Genomic DNA, 13,463 nt, shown 5'->3' with positions numbered 1-13,463 from the left:
GGGAGTGTATTCCACCAATTTCCAGTGCTTCTGGAAGCACTCTGTGTTACCCAGAAATAAGTCCCTGGGGATCATGCAACCAAACTGCTGAAATTCGCTGCTTCCTGCGGCATGTCTGATTCTGCCCAGCAAGACAAGTTTCCTGCAGCAAAGACGTGGTGCATCAATGTCAGCCAATGGACTCCTGATTAGAGGGATTAACTAAGAGCTGGAGTTAACCCAGTAGAAATCACAGTGGATGTTAAATTGGACAGCAAGAGACAATTTCAGAGTGACTTAGGAACACCATTTCAGAACTGAAACTGTCAGTTTCAGCTGGTGCATGGTAGTGCAAGTTCACTGTATTTGGCAGAATTTGAGCATTTATACCAGTTAAGAATTTGGCCACCAGACTCCACATAGAATTTGGTGGCTGTCATTTTGGTGGTGTTATTAAAACAGTATGGGAATCATGATTATATCTGATCACAGTATGATAGCTGACTCCTTGTAGGGCTGCTGTGCATTAGAAACCTGTGCTCCAAGTCAATATATATACATCCAGTTCCTGATGAAAGATGTTACATTGGCCCTTGCGATCAACTCGGTTATTCTGGTTTGCTGTAAACCAGAAGAAAAACAAAAATATCAAATGCATGACTTTTAATTCTTCTGATCTTGAAAGCAAGCTTCATATTTAAACACTAATGATTGAAGATTGGTTTCAGTGTTGCAGTGTGTTAGGATGGCCAAGGAGAGGAATATAAGGGAGTTCAGAAAGCAATTGGCTGTGGGTGGGGTATGTAATCTATAATCTGTAGAGCACAATGTGTGGCCTGCAGAAGGTCCCATGTTGGCTCTGTGGTCACCAGGAGTCGACATCGACTTGACGACACACTTTACCTTTATCTAGAGCTGAGAAAGACCTCTGCCTGAAAGCCTAGGGAACTGTTGCCAGTCAGTGTAAAAAAAATCCTGAGCTAGATGGATCACTAGCCTGTCTCGATACAAGAAAGTGCCCTATGTTCCTAAGCATGCCAATTCCCACTGCCTGCCTGGGCTGTGAAAAGTATCCAAGTTGGCCCTTGCCAAGCCTTGCCAGTAAATTATCCTCGCCAGTAAATCACTGGATCAGTGGTCAGTGATCCAATATCTCTCTGTTCTCCTCAAGTTAGGCCACTAGAACCACGTCTTGTGTGTATCAGCTATTAAGTTTTATAACTTTGCTTTGGTCAGTTATTTGGTCCACAACGTTCCCCAGTTTTGCAAGGAAAGGGGAAATGCACACGGAGAACTCATCTTTCCTGGGAATGGGTATGGGAGAAAGAGAGTCTCTCCCATGCACTTTGCGAAAGCGAATTAGAACTTTATGATTCAAGAGTTTTGAAAACAGTGTTCTAACACACAGACCTTGTGATAACAAGCCCAGCAAAGGTGCATTTTTATATTATTGTGCTGTTTGCTCTTAAGCTGTTTGGGTGTGAAACCTTAGGGAGTATTTGGAACAGAACTGTAACAGTTCTGGCATTGTAACAACTTTCGTGTTTCAGTGCTTCTCCAATGTTCTGTGAAGTGCATTCAAAAGAAATAGTGAGTTATTTCTCCATGCCTGTACACATTATTAGGAGTAAATAGGGAGGAGACAGACCATATAGATCCATGAAAAGCAGGGGCGTAACTACTATTAGGCAAGGGGAGGCGGCTGCCTGGGGCCCCCCACGCTTCGAGGGGCCCCCCAGAGGCAAGTCACATGTGAAGTGTGTGTGTGTGTATCAGCGAGGGGCCCATTTTAAAATTTTGTCTCTGGGCCCACTCCAGCCTTGTTACGCCCCTGATGAAAAGCCTAGACTGAAAAACAAGAGATCTCTGTTCTTGCTAATTTTCCTGCCACACCATGTTAGTATCATGGAATAGTTCCTCAAAGTATATGGAACTAGACATAGGATGTTGGCCTAGATTAAGTACGATGACATTTTAACATTCTTATTGTCCTTTTTCAATGTGGTCACCTTCTATACCCACTAGCTAATGTGAAATGAATACCAGCTCCATCCCCTACGGAGCTTCTGCAGTGGATAGGCAACTGCAGAAAGATAATAAGAAAGGGCTGGTATGATTAAAATTTCACTTGGTGTTTTCATAAAGACTAGAGAGTTTTCTCCCAAGACACTAGCTTACATTTTAATAGCTGAGCTTTCAAAAATGCTGGGGTTTTTTTAAATCGTACATACGATGTTCTCTAAGTGTGCACAAAACATAACAGAACTAATTGAACAATCACTGCAAAGGAGGTCAAAACCCAACAAACAGTGCAGCATTCATAATGACCCTGGAGAGTTTTAACAGATGGACACTTGTAAATCTAACAGGATTCCTACTGGTGAGGATGCCTTAGGTAAAATGCACAATGTCTCATTAAACTGTCAGCCAGATATGTGATGCCGCTCATGTGGATCATACCAGTTATGCATCTGCACTGTACATACATATATCCATATATTAGAGATGGGCTAGAGGTGCAAAATTCATGTCTGTATCCAGATTGAACCCCTTCAGTATTCATGAACGCTCACATTGAAAGCTTTGGTCTAGTTCACTGGAGTGTGTGGAAGGGCAGAATTAACACACTAGGGCTGCAATTCTTGCATAAGTATCAGGGAGTAAACTCCCTTCAATGCAGTGGGGCTTCCTTTTGCATCCGGTCACACCATACATACATGTCCAGCCTTTAGGCTTCTCTATATTTCAGGTTTGTACAGTGCAGTGTTGGTTTCCAAGGCTGACTGCCAAGTTGGGCCTGAGTGGGAAGCAGGCTGAAGTTGAAAGTAGGGGTGTGAGAAATGGCCCAATTTGACTAGTTTGAGCTGGAACTGGGTTGGCCCCTTAAAAAGGTGGCATCACCTATTGATGCGTGGAGGTAACTTTAATGGCCTCTATGCACGTGCGGATGTCCACACCGGGCCCCTGCCGGCCATCACTGATGGGGGGCTGCTGGTAGGGCCTAGAGAAGCCGCCACTGACCTGCCACCACCGAGGAGCTGTGCTGCCACCACAGTGCATAAGGTCACCTCCCTCCCGCCCCAACCCACCCTTTTCCAGCCCTGTAGGGGAATCCTTACCAGATTCCCATTTGCAAGCAATAGAATTGGGTCAAACCAGTTTGACCCAGTTTGACCCAGTTCTATGCATGAACCGAGCCACTGGCCAGCAGTGCTGGTTCACAGTTTTTTTGCATTCTTGGCTGAAATAGTCCCCTGTGCCCTTTTTAAAAAAATACACCACCAGGCCCCACCCCCTGCATCTGATGGCAGCTGCAGGGGGCGGGGTTGATACCAGCGGTAGGGAGAGTTATTTTCCTCTGAACTACACTGATCTGCAATTGTAAAGCCCCCCTTTCCTGGACTGTCTCGCTCAAGGGTGGGTGCTTGGTGTGGGAAGCTGCTGCAAAGCCTCTTTCAGCTACTTCTTCCCTGCTGGTATGTTTCCTAGACCAGGGTTTCTTAACCTTGGGCCCCCAGATGTTGTTGGACTACAACTCCCAGAATCCCCAGCCACCAGGGCCATGTCTGGGGATTCTGGGCATTGTAGTCCAACAACATCTGGGGGCCCAAGGTTAAGAAACCCTGTCCTAGACTATGGGAAACTACATTGGGCAGCAGCGATATAGGAAGGTGCTGAAAGGCATCATCTCATACTGCATGGGAGATGGCAATGGTAAACCCCTCCTGTATTCTACCAAAGACAACCACAGGGCTCTGTGGTCATCAGGTGCTCCTGCAGCAGAGGCATCTGTGCAATACATATTTCGGGGCAGGGGGGTAGGCAAGACACGCAGAGAGAGGGGAGGTTGGAAGTCACTGGCACCATTTACCCTCTGCCATTACTGCTGCTGCTAGGGATAGCACAGCGGCCACCCCAGTCCCTGTTCACCCTTGCAAACCTCATGCTTCATCGACTGATCCTGCTGTGTTTCATGCCAATACATTATTCCTTCTCTCCCTTCCCCCCTCACCACAATAAAAATAAAAATGAAAAATCTTCAAAAACTCACAGATGCTTGGTGAAATTGAAATGCAAATGTTTCTTACGCCCTTCTCGGTGGGCATCTCCCCCGCCGTACCCCCAGAACTGAGGGACAGGAATCATGTGGAACCAAGAGTAGTCGTTTTACACACATTTCTTTCTTTTCTTTTTTTCAACTTTTAGCTGGGTGAATTTTAGGGGCTTATTATAAGCAGGCAGCTGATGAGCTGCGGAAGCTAAACCAAGATCAACACTCAAGGGAGGAGAGGGGAGCCGCCGCCACCGGAAGACGTGTGCTTTGGGGAGAGGGGATCTCAAACCTCTCATCCTCCCAAGAATCAGGGAGGGAAAGCACCTCCCAGTCGGGGCAGGGCCACTGCCTGGGAGAGTGTCTGTTCGGACCCTCTCCCATTCCTCCCCAGTCAGCGTTTAATTGAAAGCTGGCTGGGGAGAAGAGGGGCATGCCTCGCGCAGGAGGAGGCAATGGGGCACCTTGGCCGTGGGCATATTATGGCTCTTTTTGGTACCCATTAACCCTCCCTCAGCACCCCTTGTCAGGGCCAATCTGGCCAATGCCTTGAGCCGGCCCTGCCAGCCAGTTCATTAGTTTGCAGACTGGGCTGTTCAGTTCAGTTTGAATTCGAACCAAACTGTCCAGAGTGGCTCTGTGCACACCCTTAAAGGTGAGGCTAAGCATCTAGTGCCGATAACAACACCAAGTTGAGTCCTCTTTAGTTTCTCACATTTGAAGTACTAGGGTTGACTGACAAGTTCTCACACAGGGTTTTCCACATGAGCCCACTCTGGCTCAACACACCTAACATTTTGCTCCAGGTTTGTGTTCTGACACTTGCACTGTGTTCACAGCTGATCATTTCCTTTAAAAAAATATCTGCTGAATTATAAGTTTGCCTTGACTCCAAACATGGGGCTCCCTTTGCTGGCAATGGCAGATGGGGCTCAGTGAGCATATAAGTTATGTCCTTCTACCTGAGCTGGAGCCGGGTGTTTCATAGTCTCTGTTGACACAGCATAGACTCTCCCAGGGACAGACTTACCAATAAAGTCATGGGAAACAATCACTCCAGGCAGCAGATTTCAGAGATGTGAAATATGATTAGCTTTGGTTATCCTGTTCTGACATGACTGCCTGCTGACTTTGTGTGATTTTCTTACCCCAACATTTTTGGCAGAAGTTAGGCTTGTTTGCCACCACACAGACAACAGTTTTGTTCAAATGTGAAGAACAACAGTATGAAATGAAGAGACAAATGTATAGAAAAGATGCAACGGTGCACATTAAACATATAAGAACATAAGCTCTGTCAAATAGGCAAAGTGGTGCCTCTCAAGTGGAGGTTCTCTTATATTTAGCAGAGGGAGAACAACTGTCTTTATCCAACCCAATAGAGCATTTTTCCCCCAGTGGCTGTTGCAAGTATCTCTGTTATGTCTTTTTCTTTTCTCTAGACTATCACCTCATTTTGACAGGGGACCTCCCACCGCACAACCACCCATTTTCTAACTATGTGAACCATTTTGTGAACTTTTTGGGATAAATTAATTTATGAATTGTTTCTTATTATTAGAGACCATTATTATTATTATAGACCATTATTATAGACCAAAGGTCAGTCTAGTTCAGGATTGTGGTTTTCAAAGTGGCTCACCTGGGGAAGCTCATATGCAAGGCTTGCAGCAGCCCTCTCCCTCTGTTGTTTCCAAGCAACTGGTATTCAGAGATATACTGGCTCTGCATTCGGACGTCCCATACAGCCATTCTAACTAAGGCTGATATCCAGACTAATGTCGCCTATGCAACAGAGTTTTCCTTTTGCTTCATTTTTTTTTAAAATGGATTGTTGGTGGTCCATCTTCTCTTCATAACCTTCTGTGCCTTCTAAAAACATGCCTCTGACATTGAGGGACGCTCAGGAAGATTTAGGAGACACAGTTGATCAACAAAAATCATACTCTTCCCCCCACCCCACCCCATATGTGATGGAAACCCCTGTTGTGTTGGTGCAGCATTAGTCAATGATTAAACATTCCCACTTCCTAGTGCTGGATCTTAGAGTAATCCAGACCAAGTAGCTCAGTGGTACAGCATCTGCTTTGTATGCTAAAGATCCCTTGCATCTCCACACAGAGTTGGGGAAGACTCCTGCCTAAAACCTGGAGTGCTGCTGCCAGGCAGTGTAGGCAACACTGAGCTAGATTGGCCAAAAGTTTGATCTGGTATAATGGCTGCTTCCTAAGTTGGCTGTGCTTTCCCCATGAAAAGCAAATTCCTGTGTGTTAAAGTACTGGTTCAAACTGTTGTTAGTGGAGAGAAGAATTCCTGGATTTTGTTTATTTGAAAAGTTATTTAACAGACCAGTCCTTAAAGAATCATGGGGTGTGTGTGGGTGTGTATGGGGGTTGGGTAGCTACTAATGATATACATCATATTGGTTTTTCCATTGATCTTAAAAGGGGTGAAACCCTTAGAAGTGAAGAAGTGTGTTTAAAGCAGACTTTGTGCTCCTGAAAGACAAAACAAAACAGCCTCTTCTTTCCAGCTCTCGATTTCGGCTTGGTTGGTAACAACACAAAACAGCACAATTTTGAACAGCACGTGTTTTGATGGCATAAAACAGCACAAGTTATTTGCCATTCTTAAAGGTTAGCTCTAAAGCTGAGCCTTCACAGCTGAAGGGCTTCAAGCCATGCCACCTGATGTTTTAGATAATCCTCTCTAATAAAACGCTTGGTGTCCGTCCGTGGACGGACACCAAGCGTGCGTTCGTGCCTGGCCTGTTCTGGGCATGCCCAGAACAGGGCAAGGGAGGCACGAACGGCAGGACCCGGCGGCCATGTTGGGGCCGGGAGAAGGAGAAGTGGCCGCCGCCTACGCCAGGAGGAGAGTGCGGGAGAGGTAGCGGCGCAGCCGTGGCCACGGCCAGAGGTGGCGGTGGCCGCGACGGGGCAACTGGCGGCGGGAGTGCGGGTGAGGCGGCGGCGGGGCCAGAAGCGGCCGCTGCAAATAAAGGAGAGAGGCGCCGGGGGAAGAGGCGGCGGGGAAGCTGGCCGAGGTGGTGGCGAAGCCGCCGCCGAGGCCTGGCGCCGCCAGTAAAGCCGGGCGGGGGGGAAACCTTGGGGCCCGATCCCACCATTCCCATCCCCCCGCCAAATTACTAAGGGCCAAATTGGCCCTGAAAAATGCCGCCGCCGAACCACCCTCCCAGCTGCCCGATCCCACCATTTGTACAGGAAAGAGGAGCTCGCCAGCAGAGCTCCTCTTTCTGCAAAGGCTCTTCTCAAACTGGCACTTTGAGCGGAAAGGGCGTCCTTTCCGCTCAAAGCGCCAGTTTGAGAAGAGCCTTTGCAGAAAAAGGAGCTCTGCTGGCGAGCTCCTCTTTCCTGTACAAATGGTGGGATCGGGCAGCTGGGAGGGCGGTTCGGCGGCAGGGGCCGAAAGCATTACTAGCGCCCGTTTTTCAACGGGCTAAAATTCACTTGTACTGTAATATTTAGTATGAAGAAAGGCATTGGATATGTGGAGCAGGCAGAGTAGATTTTCCCTACCGTTTGTTTACTCCTACCCTTTATGATGACATTAGGAATGAACGGCTGCAGCTTTTGTTAATGGGATTTTACCACTGGCCTATTCAGCAGAACGTGTATTGTTTGCTACTGGGCAAGGATGAAATTAGTCACACAAAGATTGCTTCCTTTGCTATAGTTGCAATTAAAATATGGAAGGAATATCTGCCCAGAAATGTGGTATGCTGGCATGAGGCCGAAATATCTGTGGCTGTAAATAATATTTGACATTACCTGTGGTTTTAAACAACATTCATTATTCAGAAGGGCAGCCATATCAGTCTGAGGCCAGAAGTATTCATAGCAGAAGAAATGTAATGAGGCATGAAAGGTTTTTTATTCTTTTCTGTCCACCTCACCAAATTTATGAAGTGCTCTAGATAGTTGGTAGGGAAGCATATGTACATGGATACCAAAGAAGACTGATTTCTCTACGTGCTACCCACTTTGCCAAGCTACTCCCACCATATTTCCCTTGGCTCCTCCCACCCAACAATCCTTCTGCCTATTCCATTAGATCTCTACTATGAAAGTACCTCCCACCAGCTATTATTCTAACTGCCAGCCAGCTATGTCTAGAAAGGACTGTGGCAGGAACCGCCCTGAGCCATGTTTGGAAGGGCGGTATAGAAATCAAATAAATAAATAAATAAATTATTGCCATCTGCCAGGGAGGTGAGCTACTCCAGCAAATGTCTGCCTGTGACAAGTGGCTATCCAGGCAATCCTCACAGAACACTGTAACTAAATATTAATCTGTGAACGTTAAATAACTTCTGATCTGTCGGCGATGCAGCTCCAGTTGCATCATCTGTTTGTGTTTGCACCTTCTATCCCAGGGACCACTAGAGACATTAGGAGCACAGATAGTAAGCAAAGGTCTTACCCTCTGTTTTTCCCACTCTTCTTGTTTCTCTGCTCTGGCAACTGATTGATAGACTGATATTCTCAGGGCCTATTGCTCCACCCTTCTTGCTCCCATGCAGCTTAGCCATGCAGCTTCTCTCTCTCTCTCTCCTCTGAAGAGAGGAAACTCAGGCATACAGGCTTTCTATCCAATCATGTAACTTCCCCAATAAAGCTCAATTGCGTTTGGATCTTAATCAGTTGTCTGAGCTACTCTCTAATGGGCTCAACTTTTACTACTCATGCTGGCTCTGTTATAATTCGTCAAACTCCCCTCCAACATGATCCACCTCCAATAGAATGTAAAGCCAAAAGCAGTGAGTGTCAGAAGGTTTCAAAGGCATCTGCAGCCTAAATGTCATGCAAGGCACTCATATTCTTTTGCTACCCTGATAGTGTATTGATTGAAATATGGATTAACTATTTACAGAGGCAATCCAAGGCAGTTAACAATCAGAAATTAAAACAAGGATAAAATGTCAACATATACAACTAAAATTATAAAAACGAATAATACAACCAAAAAACCACAGCAGCAAATCCCATCTACAGCAGAGACTATAGCCAACAATCATGAAAGTTGGTTACATGAAAGAAAAGAGCAAAATACCCTGCAGGCTATTTTTTTTAACAACAGCATGTTAATCTACAGCTTTATGCAGCCTTTTCTTATTAACCTTTTCTACATGAAAGCACAACAGCTTAACTATAAGCAGGGTGCTAGAAAAAGACCTCATTTAGTCTGCATATCAAGTAAATAGGATAAAAAGAGCATCTATATTAGAAAAATAGAAAACTACTTTATAACTGATCCTGTCTCCCTCCCCCAAGAATGCTACTGAACAGGCAGAATAAAAAAATAGTTTATCATATTACAATATAAAAAATTGTTGGAGGAGTTAAAAAGACCATGCACAATATTTCTTGGGCCAAGTTAAATGACAAAAGAGCACATCTCTTGTTAAGAAGAAATATGTACATTAGGGCTTCTAGAAACCACAATTATACTCTTCAGTGAACAGTGTTCTGATGTTTTGTTAGAAGATTTATTTTTTTCAGGGGGGAAATAAGATTTTTTCCAGCGGAAAAAATACAGTACTCCTGAAATGTAGTTAAAAAGCAGTAGAACGACATCTCTAAACTAAAGAGGAGCCAAATGCAGCTGAATGGCTACAGCTTCTAAAGACTTCATACCCACTAATCAAGATAAACTACTTTCCAGTAACAAGAAACAAAACACAACAGTCAGGTTCACCACCTCTTGGTGGGGGTATACAGTCTAGCTTCCTCTTGCAATTTGGCACTCTAGAATTTTCACTCGTTCTAAAACTAAACTGGTGGAGAAATCGCCTGGTAAAACTGCTTATCCTCCACATCTGAGTCCAAACTACATTTTCTGAACTTTTTCAGTACAGTCCCAAAACATCTCCTGATTTTGGCAGTTTTTCAGCACCCCTTGGAAAAATCCTCCCTTTTTTATTTGCATCACCTACAGTGTCAATTGCTTTTTCCATGTCTTCAGTGTTAATATCAGGTGGCCCAGCCTGATTGATAACATCATGTGGTGAAATCATCCTGTTTGCTGCATGGTTGCTGATTGGCTGGAATCACCAATGTGGTCGATCCAGGAAGGAGGAATTAGCAGCATGACCCCCCCCCCGCCTTTTAAAGGCACTGAAGCAGTAGTAGCCAAGGGAATGGCACTTAACAGAAAGAGCGGGGGGAGAGCAAATATTCATATTATTTGCGTGTGTTATGGCAAAAGAAATTCTACACCACCAAACTTCTAGCCCCACTCATCAATTTAAAATGAAGACAATTTTATAAGATACTACTTTCTTCTCCGAATGCTAGTCTAATGTTTGTATCTGGGGAGCTTAAGTGAAAGTTTGCTTTCCTGCAGCAAACAATTTTTTTATTGATTTGATTTGATTTGATTTGATGTGTATACCGCCCTTGCAAAATGGCTCAGGGCGATTTACAATTAAAACACACCACTAAAACAGTAAAGAGCTAAAACAAATTAAAAAACAATATAACAATTAACTATTTAAAAACATTTTAAAACAACAATTAAACAATTACAGTGATTAAAACCCCCGAGATCGGGTTTTTAATTTTAAAATAAACCATAAATTAAAAACCCCACAATTTAGGAAGCTGGGAAAGCTTGGGTGAAAAGAAAGGTTTTCAGGTGTTTTTTGAAAATTACCAGAGATGGGGAGGATTGTATCTCAGCAGGGAATGCATTCCACAATCTCGAGGCAGTGACCGAGAAGGCCTGTCTCTGTGTAGCCACCAAACGAGTTGGCTGTAACTGGAGACGGACCTCCTCAGATGACCTCAATGGACGGTGGGGTTCATAATGAAGAAGATGCTCTCTTAGATACCCAGGGCCTAAGCCGTTTAGGACTCTGTAAGTTATAACTAGCACTTTGTATTTTGTCCGGAAACCTATTGGGAGCCAGTGCAACTCCATCAGTAAAGGAGTAACGTGGTCTCTCCGAGATGACCCAGAGACCAACCTGGCTGCCGCGTTCTGAACCAACGGAAGTTTCCGGACTACGTACATAGGCAGCTTCATGTAGAGCGCATTACAAAAGTCAAGTCTGGAGGTTACCAGCAGATGTACCACAGTTTTGAGGTCACTGATCTCGAGAAACGGGCGCAACTGGCGTATCAGCTGGAGCTGACAGAAAGCACCCCTGGCCTCCGCCTCAACCTGAGAAACCAGGGAGAGATGTGAATCCAGAAGTACTCCCAGACTGTGAACCTGTTCCTTTTGGGGAAGTGTGACCCCATCTAGAGCAGGCAGATCAAAATCGTCTCTGGAGTTCTGACCCCGCACAATACGTACCTCTGTCTTATCTGGATTCAGCTTCAGTTTATTCTCCCTCATCCAGCCCATTACTGCTTCCAGGCAGGCATTTAGGGAGGATATGCCAGCTCCTGAAGAAGTTGACATGGAGATGTAGATCTGGGTGTCATCAGCATACTGGTAACACCCAGCTCCAAATTCCCTGATGATCTCTCCCAGCAGATTCATGGAGATGTTAAAAAGCATTGGAGAAAGTACGGAGCCTTGAGGGATACCATACTTAAGCTCAGATTTTGAAGAGCAACAGTCTCCAATCGACACCATCTGGAATCTATCCGAGAGGTAGGAGCGGAACCACTGTAAAACAGGGCCTCCCACCCCCAACATCCTCAGACGTTCCAGAAGGATACTATGGTCAATAGTATTGAAAGCCACCGAGAGATCCAAAAGGACCAACAGAGTCACACTTCCTCTGTCAATTCCCAATTGGAGAACATCCATCAAGCCGACCAAGGCAGTCTCCACCCCATAGCCAGCCCGAAAACCAGTTTGAAATGGGTCTAGATAATCAGTTTCCTCCAAGACCACCTGGAACTGAGAGGCCACCACCCTCTCAATTACCTTGCCCAGCCATGGGAGGTTGGAAACAGGCCTATAATTGCTCAATTCCAAGGGATCTAATCAGAGGCGTATCTAGGGAAAATATCGCCTAGGGCAAGCAGTGAAATTGCGCCCCTGTCCAAACAGGAATGATGGGTCTTGTAGTCAACAATTTCTGGAAATCCCTGTTAAAAGGAACACTGTACCATCTAGACATGGTTGTTGATCAAAACCTGAAAACATGAGCCATCTCTGTAAAAGACTTAGAACAGTCAGGAGTTATGTGAGGATTCCAAGTGTCATTTTCTCTGTCTCATCTCATGCTTTTTTAAAAACATGACTTTGTCCTAGAGGATCACCTGCCCAAATAGCCACTAGCAAAATAGGGGAAGAAGAAGGTGGCAGGGGGAGTCTATAAACCAGTGAATTATTCCTGCCAGCCTTTGTCTTGTGATGATTGTTGGCTTGTGATGGGGTATATGTGCATTCACCACACTAGTGCTTACTTTGACACCAGGAGGGAGGAGGATACATTAGTTTGCCACACTAGACAGAGGCATTTACAACAGGAGCAGACAGCCAAGTTCTGCCAGAGCCAAAACCAGCCCCTGCCAGACTAAGAAATCATTGTAATTTGCCCCTTCCTATCACAAGCAGTGTGCTGTTCTTTTATTATTGACTGTAACTCTCAGATATCCCAGTCATGGATGGAAAATTCAGGGTCAATTTACAAGAGACACATTTTCTACATGGGAGTTTCTTCTGTGCAGGTGTTGTGCAGAAACCTATGTGTAGTGAGCGCCAGGGGCATAGCAAAGTTGGAATGGGCCCAGAGATGAGATTTTAAAATGGGCCCCCAGCCCCCCAAAGTCCAGGGCCTCCACACACCCCAGGCCCCCAAGGATTTAAGTCTGATATTTCAAAATAAGTATGCTGCCTGGAAATACATTTCACTGGATACACACATGCACACTTCACAGTATATAGTGATATACATTGAGTACTATATGTTTGTGCTACTTTTAATGCCTAGAACACACTAGAAACACTAATTATTAAAATGGCCCCCTCACTGCAGATTAGCAAAGGAGACTTTCAACCATGCAGGGTGAGCCTATGTTTGTTTTCTCAGAATTCTGAATAAATTCAGTAAAGTTTGATTCCAGGAGGTTTTTCACACAGGGCTTTTAAAGCCCTATAACACACATCTCCTCTGGAATGGAGGTGCTGCATTCACATGTTGGCCAGATTTACCCTGAAGTCCCTGTGAGTTATTGGGGAGCAGTTCACACATAAGAGAAAAAGGGGAAAAAAGCACAGCACATGCTTCACAGTTTTCACTCAGACCTTCTCGGTTGCAAAACAACTTGAACATAAGTGCATTTATGAGTGAATGAGTGAATGAATGAATGAATGAATGAATAAATAAATAAATATAATATTGTTCCAGAAGTTTTTGTAATTTTCTGCCATGATCAAGCCACTTATAGGGCTTTTTAGATAGTTTTTGTTTTTAAAGGCAGCAAAGTTTCCACTCTGTTTTAAATTAAAT

At 44.9% G+C, this 13,463-nt stretch overlaps 1 long non-coding RNA gene across 1 annotated transcript in view; it reads right to left on the bottom strand.

Moving 5' to 3' along the window:
• LOC128328818 (uncharacterized) overlaps positions 1-13,463 on the bottom strand; it is a 32,536-nt gene that overhangs the window by 18,781 nt on the left and 292 nt on the right. The window lies entirely within an intron of this gene.

This window comes from Hemicordylus capensis, chromosome 6, assembly GCF_027244095.1.
Source record: "Hemicordylus capensis ecotype Gifberg chromosome 6, rHemCap1.1.pri, whole genome shotgun sequence".
Lineage (NCBI taxonomy): Eukaryota > Metazoa > Chordata > Lepidosauria > Squamata > Cordylidae > Hemicordylus > Hemicordylus capensis.
The sequence above is the reverse complement of the archived record's forward strand: the minus strand, read 5'-3'. Positions and strand labels throughout refer to the sequence as shown.